The sequence below is a fragment of the Aquarana catesbeiana genome, linkage group LG08, assembly GCF_042186555.1.
Source record: "Aquarana catesbeiana isolate 2022-GZ linkage group LG08, ASM4218655v1, whole genome shotgun sequence".
Classification (NCBI taxonomy): Eukaryota; Metazoa; Chordata; class Amphibia; order Anura; family Ranidae; genus Aquarana; species Aquarana catesbeiana.
The window spans coordinates 28,729,750-28,749,774 of NC_133331.1; positions in this window are offsets into that span (position 1 = coordinate 28,729,750).

Genomic DNA, 20,025 nt, shown 5'->3' on the forward strand with positions numbered 1-20,025 from the left:
CTATGCACAGCTCCTCTAGATAAATGCATGTTCCAATAGTATTACTGGTGATAAAGTAAACCAAACATACAATATAAAGACTATGTGAAGAAATTAGGGGTGCAACGGATCAAAAAACTCACGGTTCGGATCGTTCCTCGGATCAGGAGTCACGGTTCGGATAATTTTCGGATCAACAAAAAAAAAATCTCCCCCACTGTAATATCCACAATCTCCCTATTGGCAGGGTATTGGCGGGTATATTGGCAGGGCATTGGAAGACTATTGGCAGGGTATTGCAGAAGGGCATTGCAGAGCATTGGCAGGGCATTGCAGAGTATTGGCACTGCTGCCATCCGATCTCTCCCCTCCACTGTACAGATCAGTACACAGAGGGGAGAGATGAACCGGCGTCATGACATGACGCTGGTTTGTTACAAGTGATCGCTTCGTCATTTGACGGAGCGATCACGTGCTAAATGGGCGCTGGGTGTACCAAGATGGCCGGAGCTAGGCCGAAGCCGCGGCCTTTCCTATGGCCGAGGCCACAGAGCGCTCCGGATCGCGGGTGTCCCGTACGGATCAACCTCCGTGGATCGGATCACGGATCGGTGACGATCCGTTGCACCCCCAGAAGAAATACCATACGTGAATACAAATTCCAAACTCTCATGTGGTGAAAACCGCATATGCGTCACAGACCACATGACTTTCTCAAGGACACTGATCCATACCTTCCCCTAGTAAAAGCACCTCCCACAGTACACAAACACTGGCTAGGCACACAGTTAACCCTTTGATTGGCCCCGATGTTAACCCCTTCCCAGCCAGTGTCATTAGTACAGTGATGGTGCATACATTTTTTTTTTTTTTTTTTTTTTTTTTTTTTTTTTTTTTAGCACTGATCACTATTAGGGTCACTGGTCCCCAAAAAGTGTCATTGTCAAATTTTTGTCCACCGCAGTGTGGCAGTCCCGCTATAAGTCGCTGATTGCCGTCATTACTACTACTCAATAAAAATTCCATAAATATATCCCATAGTTTGGTTTGCGCAAAAGTTATAGCGTCTACAATCAATATACACTGCTTGGGGGTGTCATGCTTGTGGCTGTCAGTCTTGCTATGCCTCATGGGACTTGTAGTTCTGTAACAGCTGGAGGTCTGCTAATTTCATATCCCTGGCCTAAATTGATGAAAAATTTTATAGCAGAAAGAAAAACTATTTTTTTTTTTTTTTTTTTTTTTACTTTTTCAAGATTGTGGGGTTTTTGTTATCTATCTATATATCTGTCGCAGAGATGATCAAATACCACCAAAAGAAAGTTCTATGTGTGGGGGGAAAAAGACATAAATTGCATTTGGGTATAGCGTCTCAGTTAAAGTAACGCAGTGCCGTATTGCAAAAAATTGGCTGGGGGGGAGGGAGTTGTAAATCTTCCGGAAGTCAAGTGTTTAAAAATGGTCCTGTGCCTGCACTTTGGACATTTTAGGTTTTTACATTAAAGTGTAACTAAAGGCAGGTTTTTTTTTTTTTTTTTTTACGTTTTGGATAGAGTGGAGAGGGGTTACAAGACCTGCTAGTTTATTGTTGCGGTCTGTGCCCCCGTTGGAGAGATTCACTTTCTTTTTATTTTTACTTTCAGTATCAACGAAAGTAAAAAAAAAAAAAGAAAAAAAAAAAAAAAACCAAATTTTGGGATCAGACCAGAACAGTAAGGGCCCATTCACACTAGGAGCTGCATGTGAAGAACTCTGTGCGGTTCCTGTGTACTTCACATGCAGTTCTGTGCAGTGCGATTCATTTTGAACAGGCTGACCGCACCAAAAGTAGTGCATGCGCTACTTTTTTAAATGTGTGGCAACCGCATTGCATAATTTTGTATCGTGACCCAGTGCGGGCAAACAAGGCTTTTGTGACCTGTGTTTGGGGTGTCATTAACTTGAACTGACCCCATGCAGCAGATGGCAAGGGTAATGCGATCAGAACGCAGTGCAGGAACGCAGCTCTCCCGTCCTGCATTGTAGTGTGAACAGGCCCTAATAGAGGGGAAATCTTTTTCCAATGGGGACAGTGGTTTTGGTGACCCTGGTAATGCCCCAGGATTCCCTCACTTTGGTGGTGGGGGGGGGGGGGGGGGGGTTGTTTTCCCTCTCACTTCCTGTTTTGGCTATGGGACAGGAAGTGAAGGGAAATCTCTCCTATGGGACACAGATGGCAAAAAAAACTTGATTGGGGGGGTTTGTTTCCCTTATTATGCCCAAATTGAGGAGGGGGTGGGAAGTATTGCCTTTAGTTACACTTAAATGAACAATAGAATTGCTTGAAAAGGCTTTCAGTTGCATATGACCTGAAAGAACCAGAGCAGGGTGCAAAAATGATGATCGTCCTCGTAGATCAGGGCGGGCAGCAGACGTGCACAGTTAGGAGGCCGTGGTCTATAATGGGTGAGACAGAAACATGGGAGTCACGAGTACACAGGAGTGTAGGGCTTAATGGAGGCATAGAGTGCAGGAGTCAATGGAGACCTGAGGACATGACCTGAAAAGGACAGGACTTTTTTTTTTTTTTTGTAGCAGTAACAGATCAGCTTTGCATGTTTGCAATTGACAAGTAACAGATCAGCACTCATGAGACGAACATTCTTGGGGGAAGCAGTGATCTCTCTGCAGATGTGCTACACACACCATACCGAGTCAGACCTTTAGACCTGCAGTCAGCAAAGCTCCTGTTCTCTAGTTCTGATTTAGAAAAAGACACATTGGACCTCTGAAATGAGATCACTGCTTCCCCCAGCGGAAAGTAAGGGTCCCACTCTCTATCACACTGACCAAGGACAAGGTTTTTCTACCCAGGTAGTCGCTAATTTCTAAAGAAAACAAGCTGTAAGACTTTGGCCACCTTTTTTGTTTTGATGGACCTGGAATGTATTTAAAGAGGTTGTAAACCTCCCTTAAAAAAAAAAACCCCTGCAAGACAAAGGCATAATGAGCTAGTATGCATCGCATACTAGCTCACTATGAAATACCTTAGACCAGGGGTCTCAAACTGGTGGCCCTCCAGCTGTTGCGACACTACAAGTCCCATCATACCTCTGCTTGTGAGAGTCATGCTTGTAACTGTCAGCCTTGCAATGCCTCATGGGACTTGTAGTTTCGCAACAGCTGGAGGGCCGCCAGTTTGAGACACCTTAGACCGGTGCCCTGCAGCGGCGCCGGCACACCGCTCACGTGGCCGACCTCTTTCCTGGAGTTACTTCCGGGTTCGTGGGCCACGGTGTTGCGATTGGCCGGCGCCGCGATGACATCACTCCCGCGCATGCACGCGGGTGCCACCAGTCACGGCACGGGCCTGAAGAAATGGCACGAATGGGCCGTTCCTTCAGTGCGCATGCACAGACGGCAGCGTGTATAGTATATGTCTCCTAAATGCTGCAAGTTTAGGAGATATTTACAGTACCTACAGGTAAGCTTTATTATAGGCTTACCTATAGGTACAATTAAAGAGGAAGACTTAACTTCCTCTTTAACCACTTCCCGACCGGCGCACACCGATGTACGTCGGCAGAATGGCACGACTGGGCAAATGGGCGTACCTGTAACTCCCATTTGAATTCCCCGCTGTGCCATTGCGTGCGCGCCGGCCGGGAGCTCCGTGAGTCGGTCCCGTGGACTCGATCGCTGCGGGGATACCCGCGATCGCCTCACGGAGAGGACGAACGGGGAAATGCTGATGTAAACGAGCATCTCCCTGTTCTGCCTAGTGACAGTGTCACTGATCTCTGCTCCCTGTCATCGGAAGCAGAGATCAGTGACATGTCACAGCTAGCCCATCCCCCCTACAGTTACAAAACACTCCCTAGTACTGACTTAACCCCTCCCCGCCCCCTAGTGGTTAACCCCTTCACTGCCAGTGTCATTTACACAGGAATCAGTGCATTTATTGCTGTATAAATGGTCCCAAAAATGTCTGATGTGTCCGCCATAATGTCGCAGTCACAATAAAAATCGCCGATCGCCGCCATTACTAGTAAAAAAAAAAAAAAAAAAAAATTATTAATAGAAATGCCATAAAACTATCCCCTATTTTGTGAACGCTATAACTTTTGCGCAAACCAATAATCGCTTATTGCGATTTTTGTTTTGTTTTTTTTTACCAAAAATATGTAGAAGAATTCGTATCGGCCTAAACTGAGGGAAAAAGATGTTTTTTTTTAATTATTTTTTGTAAAAAATAATGCGTTTTTTTTTTTCAAAATTGGCGCTATTTTTTTCTTATATCGCAAAAAATAAAAACCGCAGAGGTGATCAAATACCACCAAAAGAAAGCTCTATTTATGGGAAAAAAAGGACGTCAATCTTGTTTGGGAGCCACGTCGCACGACCACGCAATTGTCAGTTAAAACGACGCAGTGCCGAATCGCAAAAAGTGCTCTGGTCAGGAAGGGGGTAAATTCTTCCGGGGCTGAAGTGGTTAACTGCTTGCTGCCGTGAATGTAGGAGTGAGAGCAACAATTCTAGCACCATAGCTAATGTTTGACTGAACCCGTAAAAGCTTTTGAAGCGTCACCTTTAGACAATTTTGGATACGGCCATTTATCGCCATTTCACAGGCGTGCGCAATTTTGAAACTTGAGATCAAGCTAATATACGAGATATCGTATCAAACATTGAGTTGCCTGTGAGAGGATCGCATCTGCTGCTGTTTAAAATCGCGTGGGGCTGCCATTCATTCATAATGGCACCCCCACTTATCTAAAAAAACGCAATGCTTTTGCTGATGCGGGAACCACTGGAAATCGTGTGCAAAAGCACCATGTGATTCCCTGCCGCTGCATTTCGAAAAATGACACAGGAACCCCTTTTTCCTGCATGAAACGCGGGCACAGCAGCCCATTCGGTCTGCAGACCTGCCATAGTTGTGACCTGGGCCTTATATTGTGTGTTATGTACACTGAAATTCATTTTAAGTGTATTTTTTTTTCCTGAAAATTTATGTTTGATAGCTGCGCAAATATCATGTGACATAAAAAAATTACAAAAAAAAAACAGCCACCGTTTTATTCTCCAGGGCCTGTTTTCAGAAAATGTATCCTGTTTGGGGGTTCTAAGTAATTTTCTAGCTGAAAAAGGGCAGACTTTAACTTGTTTGTGAAGAATTAAAAAAATTGCCCTAGTAGGCGAATTGATTAAACTGAAGCTTCAATTGGACTCTATATTGTAAACTCTGGAATGAAGTTGGAACTGTCCCCATTAGTGTGCCGTCCATAAAACCAAACTCCAATGTTCAATTTGTTAAAGCAACCCATTACATGTCGACTAGTCTATGAAAAATACAAATACTTGCTTTTTTTTTTTTTTTTTTTGATGCAGGAGACATATATTTTTTTTTTCTTTATTCCTTCTAAACTTGACCGGCTATCTAATTAGAATAACAATATTTCCTTATACTGTGGTATATCTGCCTTTTTCAACCAGGTTGCCTTCTGGGTTCTTCAATGGTGCCCTGGCAAAATGCCTACAAATTGTCAACAAGCCAGCCTGTGGATCAAGCCTGACTTCTTGTTACACAAAGCCACAGACTTTTTATTGTACTTATTACAACCTTGGGCACTGTGCAGGTCAGCCCCTGGCACGCTAACAACTAATGATGTCATCAGGTGATAAGAAAGACGCTGGGCGCCTGCCCTGTGACCTTGTTTGCCCATCCCTGCCCCTCCCTGCCAGCATACTGGGGTCACAATAGCAGGTAGAAGAGAAGCTCTAGAATACCAATCAGTACCAGTTTGCAAAGACAGAGAGTAAAATCTCCTGCGATGTTGGGTGGCCCATGTGTGTGGATGCTGCTGAGCTATACACAACTATTTGTTTATTTTCTTTTTTATTTCAGAATAGTGTGCCTTGACTGTAAAAAGGGGTGAGAAACCCTGATGTATATACACCATAGAGCTAAGCCACTACTTAACCACTTCCCACCTGGCCTATAGCAGAATGACGGCCGGGAGGTGGTTCTGTTATATGACGTCTTTCAGGATAACATGCCGGCACGCAGCGTGGCGATCGGTGGTGCTGTGCGTCACTCTGACACACCGCATCTCTGATCATGGTAAGGAACCTCTGACGTAGGCTCCTTACCATGTGATCAGCTGTGACTGATCATCGCGTGAACCAGGAAGTGCCAGTAAATGGCTTTCCTCGGTTTACGCTGACAGGGAGAGACGATCGTCGGCTCTCCCTGTCAGAGGGGGCGGTGGGTGTCTGTGCTGATAATGCACGATTATAAGCGCACCCCCCATCAGCTGCCAGTCTGTGCCCCATCAGTAACGCCCATCAAAGTGCCTATAAATGTGCCAATCAGTGCACCATCAGTAATGCCTGTCAGTGCCCTTCAGATGCCAATCAGAAATGCCTGTCAGGAGCTCCTCATCAGTGCTGCCTATCCAGTGCCATCTATCGGTGCCCATCAGTGCTGCATATCACTGTAGCCTATCGGTGCCCATCAGTGCCCATCAATTCTACATATCAGTGCCCTTTAATGTAGCCTCACCAGGGCCCGTCGGTGAAGGAGAAAACAACATTTTATAACAGAAACAAAGCAAAACGTATTTTTTTTTTTAAATTCTGATCATTTTCAGTTTGTTTAGCAAAAAATAAAAAACCCCAGAGGTGATCAAATACCACCAAAAGAAAACTCTATTTGTGGGAAGAAAATAATAGAAATTTTGTTTGGGTACAGTGTTGTATGACCACGCAATTGTCATTCAAAGTGTGACGGTGCTGAAAGCTGAAAATTGTCCTGGGCAGGAGGGGGGTTAAAGAGGAAGTAAACCCTGTTGGGTTTTTACTTCCTCTTTGTTTCCTTGCAAAGGTAAAGCATAATGGGCTACTATGCATCACATCGCATAGTAGCCCATTATGTGTCACTTACGTGACACAGGAGCCTGCGATGTCCCCGATGTTCTTCACTGACAGCGAGCGTCCATTCTTCACCTCCCTTCCGGGGCCGCGAACTCCTGCTCTGTGACTGGCCGGAGTCGCGTGACGTCACTCGAGCGCATCCGCCAGTCACAGCATGACCCCAGCTTGACACGGCACAGCACTAGGGATCTGAAACCTACTACAAAATACTGTACGTTTAACATTTAAGAAATGCATCTTTAAAACATCTGTTTGTAATGGTTAACCATATTGTTTCATTTAAAAAAAAAAAAAAAATATATATATATATATATATATATATATATATATATATATATATATATATATATATATATATAATATGTATGTATGTACCGTATATGTTTCTAAGTTCGTAGGGTTTATTTTTTATTTTTTCCTATGATTTGCTCTTTTCATATAACCATCTATATTGCCCATAATACCAGTGGGATTTCTTCTTTTATCCTTAAAGAGGAGGTCCGCCCACCGCTGCAAAAATTAAAAGCCAGCAGCTACAAATACTGCAGCTGCTGACTTTTAATAATCGGACACTTACCCGTCCCAGGGTCCAGCGATGTTGGCACCACAGCTAATGGTTTCCATCAGCTGTTGGGTGCTGCCGCCTCCATTGCGAGCAAAGGAAACTGGCAGTGAAACCTTACGGCTTCACGCTGGGAACCCTACTGTGCATGCGCGAGGCTCTCTCCTACTTGCCCGGCGGCCGGGGAAGGAGGAGGGAGCCCGGGCGGTGATGTCAATACCTGTTCTGAAGCTCTCTGAAGTGGAACAGGATACCTGTGAAAGAGGTATCCCCCCCCCCCCCCGAAAGGTGCCACCGGAGGGGGGAGGAATACAACGAGCGGAAGTTCCACTTTTGGGTGGAACTCCGCTTTAAAGTGATACTAAACACCCACTATTTCATTTACATTGTCCTGTCTCTTTCTGTATATGGATGATGGCACTGTAATAAATAAAAAAAATAAATAGAAAATCTAAGTACTGTTTTCCTATTTGATATAGGGCTGTCACATGACCCAGGGCTTTGCCAGCCTGTCAGCAGGGAAACATATATAGAGGGAGCTTCTAGTCCTCTGCTGCTGGGCACATAGTCAAGTTAAAAAAGAAAAAAAAAACAGCCTTTGGAATACAGAGTAAAAATAAGTAGTTGATACTAATAAACCGTTTTACATTGTCATGCAAATATATCTTTGTAAACAAATCTTTATTATTTTTTGGAAATAACATGGTGTGGGTGAATTTCTGCCAGACACAATCTGTGTCACGCCTCTGCAGCCTGTGTCTTAGAATAAGAGGGAGGTGAAGCCTCCCTCAATCTACATGTAAAATCCCGCTCCCATTTAGCTGGTTAGTGGGTATAGAGGGGAGGGAGTGGGAGTGTCATTTACCACTGTCTATACACCCACATGTGTGACTCTATAGTCACATGGGCTGCCCATATGTGATTGGAAGGAAATCCTCAGCATAGAAATTCACTGAAAACTGAGCATGTGCAAAGCTGCCAACAATGCTGAAAAATCCCTAGCTGCATTGGGGACCTGGACAGAAGGGGGAGACAAAGAGCAGCAGGATCAACATGATAGAGTTTTCAAAACATAAACACAACCATATCCAAATCGGCTGATACAATAATAGAAATATACTATGGACATTTACATTGTTTACGATAATAATGCAAACCTATACATATACACACAACTAAGTACATGCTGGATAAAAAGCTGAACTGTCTTGGCATCACGTGAATAAAGAACTCTATGCGTTTCGTGAATCACGTTCACTTCATCAGGAGTATGAGTGCAAAAATTCACTCCAAGTACAGAAAAAAATTGAATATGTAAATGCAATGTACCGTGCATAAAAAATTGAGGGAGGGAGAAATTTCCAAGAAAAATCCCCTTAAAAAATATATTTTCATAAACTGATACTTACAGATCAGCTCGAGACATATACCTGCTACTATGAGGATGAAGGGGATGGAAGAGGGGGGTCCCCAGCATGTGCCTGGCCCGGAGCTGAGGCAAAAAAAACCCAAACCAGGGCAAAGCATCAGCTAAGAGGCAGGTCAGGTTATCACAGTGCAATCCCAGAGAGGATGGACGATCTTTAACGATCCGCATCAATCTGGAAGATATGATTGTGTGGTGAATGGTGTGTTAAAATAATAAAATGTGAAGAAAAAAAAGTTTAAAAAAAATGTGTTAAAAAAAGGAAAAAATAAATATATGTATGTGTATATAGTTGAAAAAATATAAATATAACACTGCGCTAACCCAAAATTTGAAAAGAAGCAGCTACATACGAATGTGACAAATATTCCAAAACATGTGATACAAAATGTAGCGCTTATGGTAATAACAAAGAGCCAATCAAAAGTAAAAACAAAAACATAAATGTAACTGTTATGACACAATATACTAATAAAGTTCAATAGTGTCCAAATGGGTGATAATAAAATAATAATCCCATAGTGGCAAATGTATGGAGTGAATCCAACCAGAGTTGAAAATCTTCACGTCTGTGTCTCAATGGTAATACGATCTTGAATAAAAAAACTGGTGAAATACGCTTACCAGAAGTGGTGGATTCGGATGCCGGTGACACCGAATCAAACAGGCTCAGAGATCCACGATGGACATGGTGGGTCCTAGAAACCCCGGATCTTAAAGGGAATCTTCCCTCTGCTGTCTCGATCACAACTGCCGGTCCAAAACACCAAGTGGGGGTCCCAGCCGCATGGAGGTCTCAGAGGAAAGGATGGTTTAGATATAGTTGAGGAAGACCATTCAGAGGTTGATACATGTGTAGGGTTGCCACCTCATCCCTTTAAACCCAAACACATATGTTTCCTCTTGAGATCCGGGGTTTCTGGGACCCACCGTGTCCATCGTGGGTCTCTGAGCCTGTTTGATTCAGTGTCACCGGCATCCGAATCCACCACTTCTGGTAAGCGTATTTCACCAGTTTATTTTATTCAAGATCGTATTACCATTGAGACACAGAGGTGAAGATTTTCAACTCTGGTTGGATTCACTCCATACATTTGCTACTATGGGATTATTATTGTATTATCACCCATTCGGACACTATTGAACTTTATTAGTATATTGTGTCATAACAGTTACATTTATTTTTGTTTTTACTTTTGATTGGCTCTTTGTTATTACCATTAGCGCTACATTTTGTATCACATGTGTATATAGTTATAGTGCTCGTATGTTTTTTTTTTTTTTTTTTTTTTTTTTTAACAGAAGATTTTATTGAATAAATCAGCATTACAATACAATAAATTAGTACAGTCAATGCGATGAGAAAAGTGACAACAGGATCTGCCTTCAGTCAAAAGCCACTATTTAGCAGACATGTCAGTTATGCAAACGTCAGAAGTTACACCTAACAATACTTCTTATGGCATTAAAGCGTAATAACCTCTTCAGGTAGATTAAAGTAGGTAACCAATATGTAGTCAAGTGCTCATATGTTTACATACCCTGACAAAATTTATGATTTCTTGGCCATTTTTCAGAGAATATGAATGAAAACACAAAAACTTTTCTTTCACTCATGGTTAGTGTTTGGCTGAAGCCATTTATTACCAATCAACTGTGTTTACTCTTTTTAAATCATAATGACAACAGAAACTACCCAAATGACCCTGATCAAAAGTTTACACACCCCAGTTCTTAATACCGTGTGTTGCCCCCTTTAAATTCTTGGTCTGTCTTGCATGAACTGCACGTTTGAGATCTCCCCAGAGTGGCTCAATGATATTGAGGTCAGGAGACTGAGGTGGCCAATCCAGAACCTTTACTTTATTCTGCTGTAGCCAATGACAGGTCAACTTGGCCTTGTGCTTTGGATCATTGTCATGTTGGAATGTCCAAGTACGTCCCATGCGTAGCTTCCTGGCTGATGAATGCAAATGTTCCTCCAGTATTTTTTGATAACATACTGCATTCATCTTGCCATCAATTTTGACCAAATTTCCTGTGCCTTTGTAGCTCACACATCCCCAAAACATCAGCGATCCACCTCCATTTTTCACAGTAGGAATGGTGTACCTTTCATCATAGGCCTTGTTGACTCCTCTCCAATTGTAGCATTTATGGTTGTGGCCAAAAAGCTCAATTTTGGTCTCATAACTCCAAATGACTTTGTGCCAGAGGGTTTGAGGCTTGTCTCTGTGCTGTTTGGCGTATTGTAAGCGGGATACTTTGTGGCATTTGCGTAGTAATGGCTTTCTTCTGGCAACTTGACCATGAAGCCCATCTTTCTTCAAGCGCCTCCTTATTTTGCATCTTGAAACAGCCACACCACATGTTTTCAGAGAGTCCTGTATTTCACCCGAAGTTATTTGTGGGTTTTTCTTTGCATCCCGAACAATTTTCCTGGCAGTTGTGGCTGAAATTTTAGTTGGTCTACCTGACCGTGGTTTGGTTTCAACAGAACCCCTCATTTTCCACTTTTTGATTAGAGTTTGAACACTACTGATTGGCATTCTCAATTCCTTGGATATCTTTTTATATCCCTTTCCTGTTTTATACAGTTCAGCTGCCTTTTCTCGCAGATCCTTTGACAATTCTTGCTTTCTCCGTGACTCACAATCCAGAAATGTCAGTGCAGCACTGGATGAAAGATGCAAGGGTCTGTCAGGAGTCCAGAAACTCATTGACCTTTTATACACACACACTAATTACAAGCAAACAGATCACAGTTGAGGATGGTTACCTTTAATAGCCATTCAAACCCCTTTGTGTCAACTTGTGTGCATGTTATCAGGCCAAAATCACCAGGGTATGTAAACTTTTAATCAGGTTCATTTGGGTAGTTTCTATGGCCATTATGATTTAAAAAGAGTAAACACAGTTGATTGATAATAAATGGCTTCAGCCAAACACTAACCATGAGTGAAAGAAATGTTTTTGTGTTATCATTCATATTCTCTGAAAAATGGCCAAGAAATCATAAATTCTGCCAGGGTATGTAAACTTATGGGCACAACTGTATATATCTATATATCTACATCTATATCTCTCATTCATTTTTTTTCCTTTGTGTCAACTTGTGTGCATGTTATCAAGCCAAAATCACCAGGGTATGTAAACTTTTGATCAGGGTCACTTGGGTAGTTTCTGTTGTGATTATGATTTAAAAAGAGTAAACACAGTTGATTGATAATAACACTAACACTAATTCACTAACCATGAGTGAAAGAAAAGTTTTTTAACTAACTAACACTAATTCATTAACCATGAGTGAAAGAAAAGTTTTTGTGTTATTCATATTCTCTGAAAAGTGGCCAAGAAATCATAAATTCTGCCAGGGTATGTAAACTTATGAGCACAACTGTATGAGTATGGTAAAATATGTGGGTGTAAAAGAATGTGGGGAAAAAAAGTTCCCTTGTTTGCTGCTTTTTGGTATGTTAAATATACCTTTGAAATAGATTTTTAATAGATGCAAAAAGAAGCTGATCCTGTCTGACCTCTAGTGAGCTGATAACTTCCTGTACTCGTTATCAGTTAGCATTGTTCCCAGCTAGCTCTTTGAACTACAGAGCTATGGCTATACTGTGGCTATTCAATAAAATGAAGACATTTTAAGAGCAACAACCGGAGTGCGGATCATTTTTTCTACAGAACACCTCCCCTGCAATATGGAGATGACCCTTCCTTTCTTGTCACCCGAGGACAGAAAATGTTGCTGGCAGGAAATTGAATGCAGCCACCACCTCTAAGGACTGCCAAGCTGTAATATCTAAAACGTTTGTTCTTGGGTTTAGTTCCCTTTTGATCCTGTGCTATGGGTACCCCAATAGTTTGAGAAGTAAAGCCCATTGTACTTGGTATGTATGTAGACTACTATCAATAGCCTTCAGTGGAATTCCAGTGCTCCGATGAGCTCCCTCTCCCCATGTCCAGACTGAAAATGCCGGTTGCTTTTGTTAGGAAGGTGATTAAGGAAATGTCCATTTCTACTCCATTACCCCACCAAGAAGCCTCGATCAGCTTAGCTGCGCAGCAGTGCGATTTCACCCTTTGCCCTTTTGATCCTTGGGGGCGATAACCATCACAAGGACATCAGAGAATCAGAGGTAACATCGGAAGTGCCGATAAAGGTGAGGATATGGCCAGGTAATTACCTCATGAGCATGGACCATGGCCATGAGACCTCAAACAAGCTGCCATTGTCCTGAAGACCTCTGTAACAGGGGGGGAAGAGGAATATCAGGGAATTGTATTTGGTCAGGTTAAAGGATCGAGTTGCATGGAAACATTTTGTGGCTGCTGATGTGGAGCAGCTCTGTCTGATGCTCTCAAGAGCTCCATTGTAGGGGTTTAAAGAGCTGCTGACAGGTCACAGTGGGGGGAGGTCCGCTCCAGCAAGATTTTGGATTTTCTGCATTTCTGACATAGCTGCAATCATAACTTTGTATAATGCGGCACAAACATTACAGACCCACTATATGGGAGATCCATGCAGTCATAGACGCAGAAGTTAAGGAGGAGCTCCAGTCGTTTTTCTGAAAATTAAAGCGGAGTCCCAACTACAAACTAAATGTATTTTTTTTAAACCTCGAACCTTAAATTCTTCCCCGATGTCATCTGTTTCATCTGTTTAAATAACTTTGATCACGGTGTTCTGTCCGTTATCATTTTGCTTGTGAAGCCCACAAGCATTAATTTCCGGGATGCGGTGCAGCTGAGCGACCAGCATGCACCGCCCCGTCCTCGCGCATGCGCAAAGCGCAATGCGCTGTAGCGGCCCTGCAAAATATACAGGTTGCCATAACAACGGGCGTCGTCGTCGGAAGTGTCTGCCTCGTCGTTATGGCAACCTAGCCCGTGGCGCTGCCCACTGTGTCCTGGGAAATGATGACACACATCTCCCAGGAGCAGTAGCGAGCGGAGGCGCCGAGGGAAGTGACGTCAGGAGCCCAGGTGATGAAGGAGGCAGATTTTGAAGGACCACATAGCAACAGGCATAAAAAGGTAAGTAAAAAAAAAATTTTCTCCAAATGTTTTTTTTTTTTAATTTATTTCATGCATATTAATGACTTTTTTTTTTTTTTTTTTGGGTGGAACTTCACTTTAAATGGTCTGTAAACCCTTGTTTTTTTTTTGTTTTTGTTTTTTTTAATAACAAACATATCATACTTACCTTCACTGTGCAGTTCGTTTTGCACAGTGTGGCCCTGATCCTCCTCTTCTGGGGTCCCCCGGCGGCTCTTGCAGCTCCTCCTCGCATCAGTAAACCCCCTGGGAGAGGCGCTCTCCCGGGGGGGGGGGGGGGGGTTACCTTGCGGGGCCGCTCCCGAGTCCAGCATTTGCGTCTATAGACACAGAATGCCGGACTCAGCCCCGCCCCCCAGCGCCTGTGTCATTGGATTTGATTGACAGCAGTGGGAGCCAATGGCTGCGCTGCTATCAATCTATCCAATCAAGAGCCAGTTGATCCGGTCAGTGTCAGAGGTTTTTTCACCTTAATGCATAGGATGCATTAAGGTGAAAAAACATGAGGGTTTACAACCCCTTTAAGTCAGCAGCTACAAAAACTGTAGCTGCTGACTTTTAATTAAACAGACACTTACCTGTCCCAGGATCTGGCGCTGTGTTCTCCTGAGGGGGCACCAGGGACCATCTTCGGTTCCCCCCCACACTGGCATCTTGACTGCGAGCCAGGCTCCGCATTGTGCATGGCCCCCCGTATTCTTCTGGGGCCTGTGACATGTCCTATAAAACTGCGAGGGGGGGGGGGGGGAAGTTCCCCTCGCAGAAGTGGGAGCGTGTACCTGTCAATACCAGGCAACCCCCCCCCCTCCAAAATAAATTGCCAAATGTGATAGAGGAGCAGGGGAGGAGGCCTTAAAGCAGAACTTCCCCTTTTGGATGACGTTCTGTTTTAATACAAAGTTTAGAGATGCATTTTTAGTTTAGCGGTGTAAACTTACTGGAATATTATTCATTGTACTTCATAGCAGCCATTTTAAAGGAGATACAAGCAATATATCACACAGAACTGTCAGGTAGTGTGCGAATCAGCGCTCACTGGCAGCTATAAGGTGGATCATAAGGGATCAATAACAGGGAGGGGAGGAAAACAACAAGATATACCCAAAATGAATTAACCACTTGCCTACTGGGCCACTTAGACCCCCTCCTGCCCAGACCAATCTTCAGCTTTCAGCGCTCTCACACTTTGAATGACAATTACTCAGTCATGTAATACTGTACCCTAATGAATTTTTTGTCCTTTTTTTCATACAAATAGAGCCTTCTTTTGGTGGTATTTGATCATCTCTGGGTTTTTTTATTTTTTGCACTATAAATGAAAAAAAGACAGAAAATTAAAAGAAAAAACAAATTTTTCTTCCTTTCTGTGATAAAATTTTGTAAATTATTCTTCATAAAGTTTGGCCACAATTTATACTGCTACATATCTTTGGTAAAAATAACCCAAATTAGTGGATATTATTTAATCTTTGTGAAAGTTAGAGAGTCCACAAGCTGTGGTGCAAATCATAAAAAATTGATCACACCTGATGTACTGGTGGCCTATCTCATTTCTTGTGACCCGAACAAGCCAGAAAAGTAAAAATACTCCTCAAATGACCCCTTTTTTAAAAGTAGACATTCCAAGGTATTTAGTAAGATGCATGGTGAGGTTTCTGAAGTTGTCATTTTTTCCCACAATTCTTTGCAAAATTAAGTTTTTGTTTTTTTTTCCCCACAAAATTGTCATTGTAATATATTATTTCTCTCACATGGCATGTGTATACCACAAATGACACCCCAAAATACATTCTGCTACTCCTCCCGAGTATGGCATTACCACATGTGTGGGACTTTTTCACAGCCTGGCCACATAGAGAGGCCCAACATACAGGGAGCACCATCAGGTGTTCTAGGAGCATAAATTACACATCTAACTTGTTGACTACCTATTACACTTTTGATGGCCCTGGAGCACCTGGACAATTGAAATGCCCACAAAATGACCCCATTTTGGAAAGCTAACACCCCAATGTATAATCTAAGAGGCATAGTGAGTCTTTTGAATGGTTCATTTTTTTCCAGAAATGTTTGGAAAATGTGGAAAGAAAATGAAAGTGCATTTTTTTTTTACACAAAGTTGTCCATTTATAAGATATTTCCAACACATAGCATTTACATAGCAACAATGACACCCCAAAATACATTCTGCTACTCCTGAGTATGGCGATACCACATGTGTGAGACTTTTACACAGCCTGGCCACACACAGATGCCCAACATGCAAGGAAAACTGTCAGGTGTTCTAGGGACACATAGCATGCACATACCAAGAATTACACCCCAAAATACATTCTGCTGAGCAAAGGGTAAACAAAAGATCACCTGTGGTTTTAGTAGCGCAGTTGTCCACAGGAGGATAGCACTGGATCAGGCAGCAGGCAGGGACTTGCTCAGCAAAAGCGAACGCAATTCTCCAGGCAACAGGCAGGAATACTGTCCATAGTCAGTACAGGCAGCAGGCAGGGATACTGTCCATATACAGTCCAGGGTCAGTCTAGGCAGAGATTGTCAGCAGTGTCAAAATATTGGTCCTGGTAGTAGGCTGTAACATGGTCCATGTGGTGTGGTCAGACTTCTGATGGCAGAAGTCCTACAGGCAGCAAGCAGAAGTAGAGCCTCGTCCAGGACAGAATGGGGACTTCTCCCACCCAAATTTTTTTGAAGCCTCCGAGTCTCCAGACCCTAATCTAGGAATGAGAAAACAAAAAAAATAACTTTCTTCATCCAGAAAAACAATTCTGGAGCCCCTCACATATGTGAGACCCCTGTGTTATGAATCCCACTAGTCCAGTAGCAGGGTACAAGATCAGTCCAAGAGGCAGGCAAAAAGCATGGTCAAACAGTCCAGGGTCAGTTTCAGATCAGGCAGAGGTATGTACAGAATCGGTAGGCAGAAGCGTGGTCGAATAACAAGCCAGGGTCAGTTCCAGATCAGGCAGAGGTATGAACAGAATCGGTAGGCAGAAACGTGATCGAATAACAAGCCAGGGTCAGTTACAGCGCAAGCAGAGGCATAAGGGGTGTGAAGGTAAATGGCAAGAAGTAAGGGTTATGTTTACCATACTTCACTAATAATTTTCTGAAGTATGGTAACGGCGGAAACAGTCACCTATGCAGAGGCCTGGTTGGGAACGACATTGGGGACAATAATAAGTGGTGTCTCTTCTAACTCCTCCTCTGAAACACACCTGGCATTTTTTCTGACGTTTTTGGGCTGTTGGTCTGGGAGGGATTTTATTGGGAAAGTGGCGTTCGGAGAGTCTGCTAATCACATGGGATCTAACGTTTTCTGGTGGGCCATTTGGGAATATAAGGGCAGTGGTGATTTCCTTCTGGTAGACAAGGAAGGGTTTGGGGCTTTCATCAAAGTTGCAATAGATTATTTAGGTGTTGTATATGGCCAAATGAAACAAATAAATTGATACTTTTTTATACCACTGGTATGTTCGTCTTGTGGCAAAGTAGGGTTCGAGCATTTGGTCGTTGAAGTCGACACCCCCCATGAACATATTGTATTAGTGGATACATGTTGGCTTTTGGATTGGGCCATTCCTCCTGGTGATCTCCACGAAGGTATTATTGTGGATCGAAGACAGCATGTAGACATCCCCTCTGTCCCAGAACTAGTGCTTTTAGGTCAAAAAGATTAATTTTGGTCACATCTGACCAGAGAACCTTCTTCCACATGTTTGCCGTGTCCCCCACATGGCTTCTCACAAACTGCAAATGGGACTTCTTATGGCTTTCTTCCAACAATAACTTTCTTCTTGCCACTCTTCCGTAAAGGCCAGATTTGTGGAGTGCACGACTAATAGTTGTCCTGTGGATAGATTCTCCCACCTGAGCACCCCGCTGCACTCATCAGTCATGCTAAGGATCTGAAAAAAAAACCTCCTCACTGGTGTAAACTTTTTTGGACATGGCTGGCTCTGGTGACATTGGGGCTGATAGACTGCTGATGGTGGCGGTGTGATGGGTACTCTGGTGATGGGCGGCTGTAGGACAGGTACTCTGGTAAAGGGCAGCTGTGTGATGGGTACTCTGGTGTTGGGCAGATGTGTGACGGGTACTCTGGTAATCGGCAGCTGTGTGATGGGTATACTGTGGACGGCGGCACTGATAGGCAATGTGCAACAGGTCCATTGCTGATAGGTGACAGTAACACTGGGGATGGGTGACAGGTGCACTGGTGGGCGACAGTAACACTGATGATGGGCACTGATGCCGGGTTCTCTTGGTGTGGTGTTTTGTGCAGTACACTGAACAGACACAGACCGGTAACTCACTGTTTCCTGGCTCTCCTCTCCTCACACTGGAAACTGTGTGGGAGGAGAGGATTGCCGGTAACAGACAGTTATCGGTCTGTGCTCACATTTGTGATCGGCTGTGAGAGGACACACCCGATCGCGTGGTAAATAGCCGCTGTCATTGGCTCTGTACCATGATGAGTGATGGGGCATGTCCGAGGGACACGCCGCATCACAGATCGCTGCGCTCCCTCCATGTTGTGCCTGCGCGGCAAGAGCGGGACCACGTCATATGATGTTGTCCCAGAACAAAAGTGGTCCCGCTGTCCGTCATTTTAATACACAGTGAGCGGGAGTCAGTGAACATCCAGTATTACACTGTCTCATCCTGCTCTGCACGTGCTTAGTTGCTGTCCATTTTCGGCATTGTGCTGAAAATCAGGGCCACTATAGGCCGATCTGCTGACAGCCTAAGGATTTACTGCTGCTCAGGGGCTCTGGGCTTCAGCAAAATGGCAGCCTCTGGCAAGAAGAAACAGGGGCAATGCTGCGCAGCACACACACATTTTGGTAGCATGATTAATAATGTGGAATGTATGTTCTTTGCTAAAGTACATTATTTTTTTATGAAGTTATTATAGGTAAAGTTCCGCTTTAGGTGTTATAAGCATTGGTTCCGAACTTTGCAAATCATCCATACACATTGAATAAGGCTTCGAGTGAGAAAAGGTAGAACAATGTCAGGGTGGACCCACGCAGCGAGTAGCGTTGACTACATCGTACAAGCCCCATCTGTGCGCCCCGCATCGCACTCAGAGATGCCGGCTGTGCTCCCATCTTGATTTATGAGGCCGATACAACCTCTGGCTCCCAGCTTCATCTTCCTGACCGGCTCCTGCCTAGCTGCTGGAGTACTTCTTCATTGAACAAGCCCCGATATTCATAATAATAATAATAATAATAATGATAATAAAAAAGTGCTTGCGTTTTTTTTTCCCTTTTTTCCCTCTTGCAGCCCTTAGCTTAATTTGGCTCATTATGCTGTCTGAGAAGCTCTTTATAATCCCACTCTCCTGCAGAGATGGCTTTTTACATGTCAGCTCCTTTTAGTCCCACTCCGGCTGCAGTCTCTCCTGAAAGCCGCTCAGACGAGAAAAAGGAATTATTCCATTAAAGAGGAACAATTTTTGTAATGCGACTTAGAGTGTTCTGCAGAAGTGTACCAAGTTTCCCTCAATCTCTGCGGTATTATTCGCTCATTTCGTTAAATGATGTTTCTAATTCCTGCGTAATTACCTGTAATGAGGCCCTTTTTCTCTTCTGATGAGATTTCAGCTTAATATGAGATGGCGTTTTTCTATTTTTTTTTTTTTTTTAAGGGGCTAATTACCTTTTCAGAAGAAAAGCGGAGTTTGTTGTCCAGAGGCTACAAATGATTATTATTTTATTTCTCTTCCAGCCCGGCTGCCAGTAAATTATAAAATTAGGTTTCAGGAGCGCATTAGAGCTATTTGGAAAAGGACTTGAAGATGGGGGTATTTTGGTAACTCCCATCGTGGCCTCCTACTTCTTCGTCTTACCGGTCTGCGTTTTGCCGTACCGGGAACGCAATTTGGTAAGAGGGTGATTGAGTAGAAGATAGATATTGCCTCCATCAAAATGATTGGAGCACAGCTGCTATAATAAAGAATTATGCCGTTGTTCAGGATTTGTATATTAATATAAACCTGGAAGATTTAAAACTAAGACTTTTTTTTTTTTTTTTTACAGTTTTTCCAAATCATAGACAT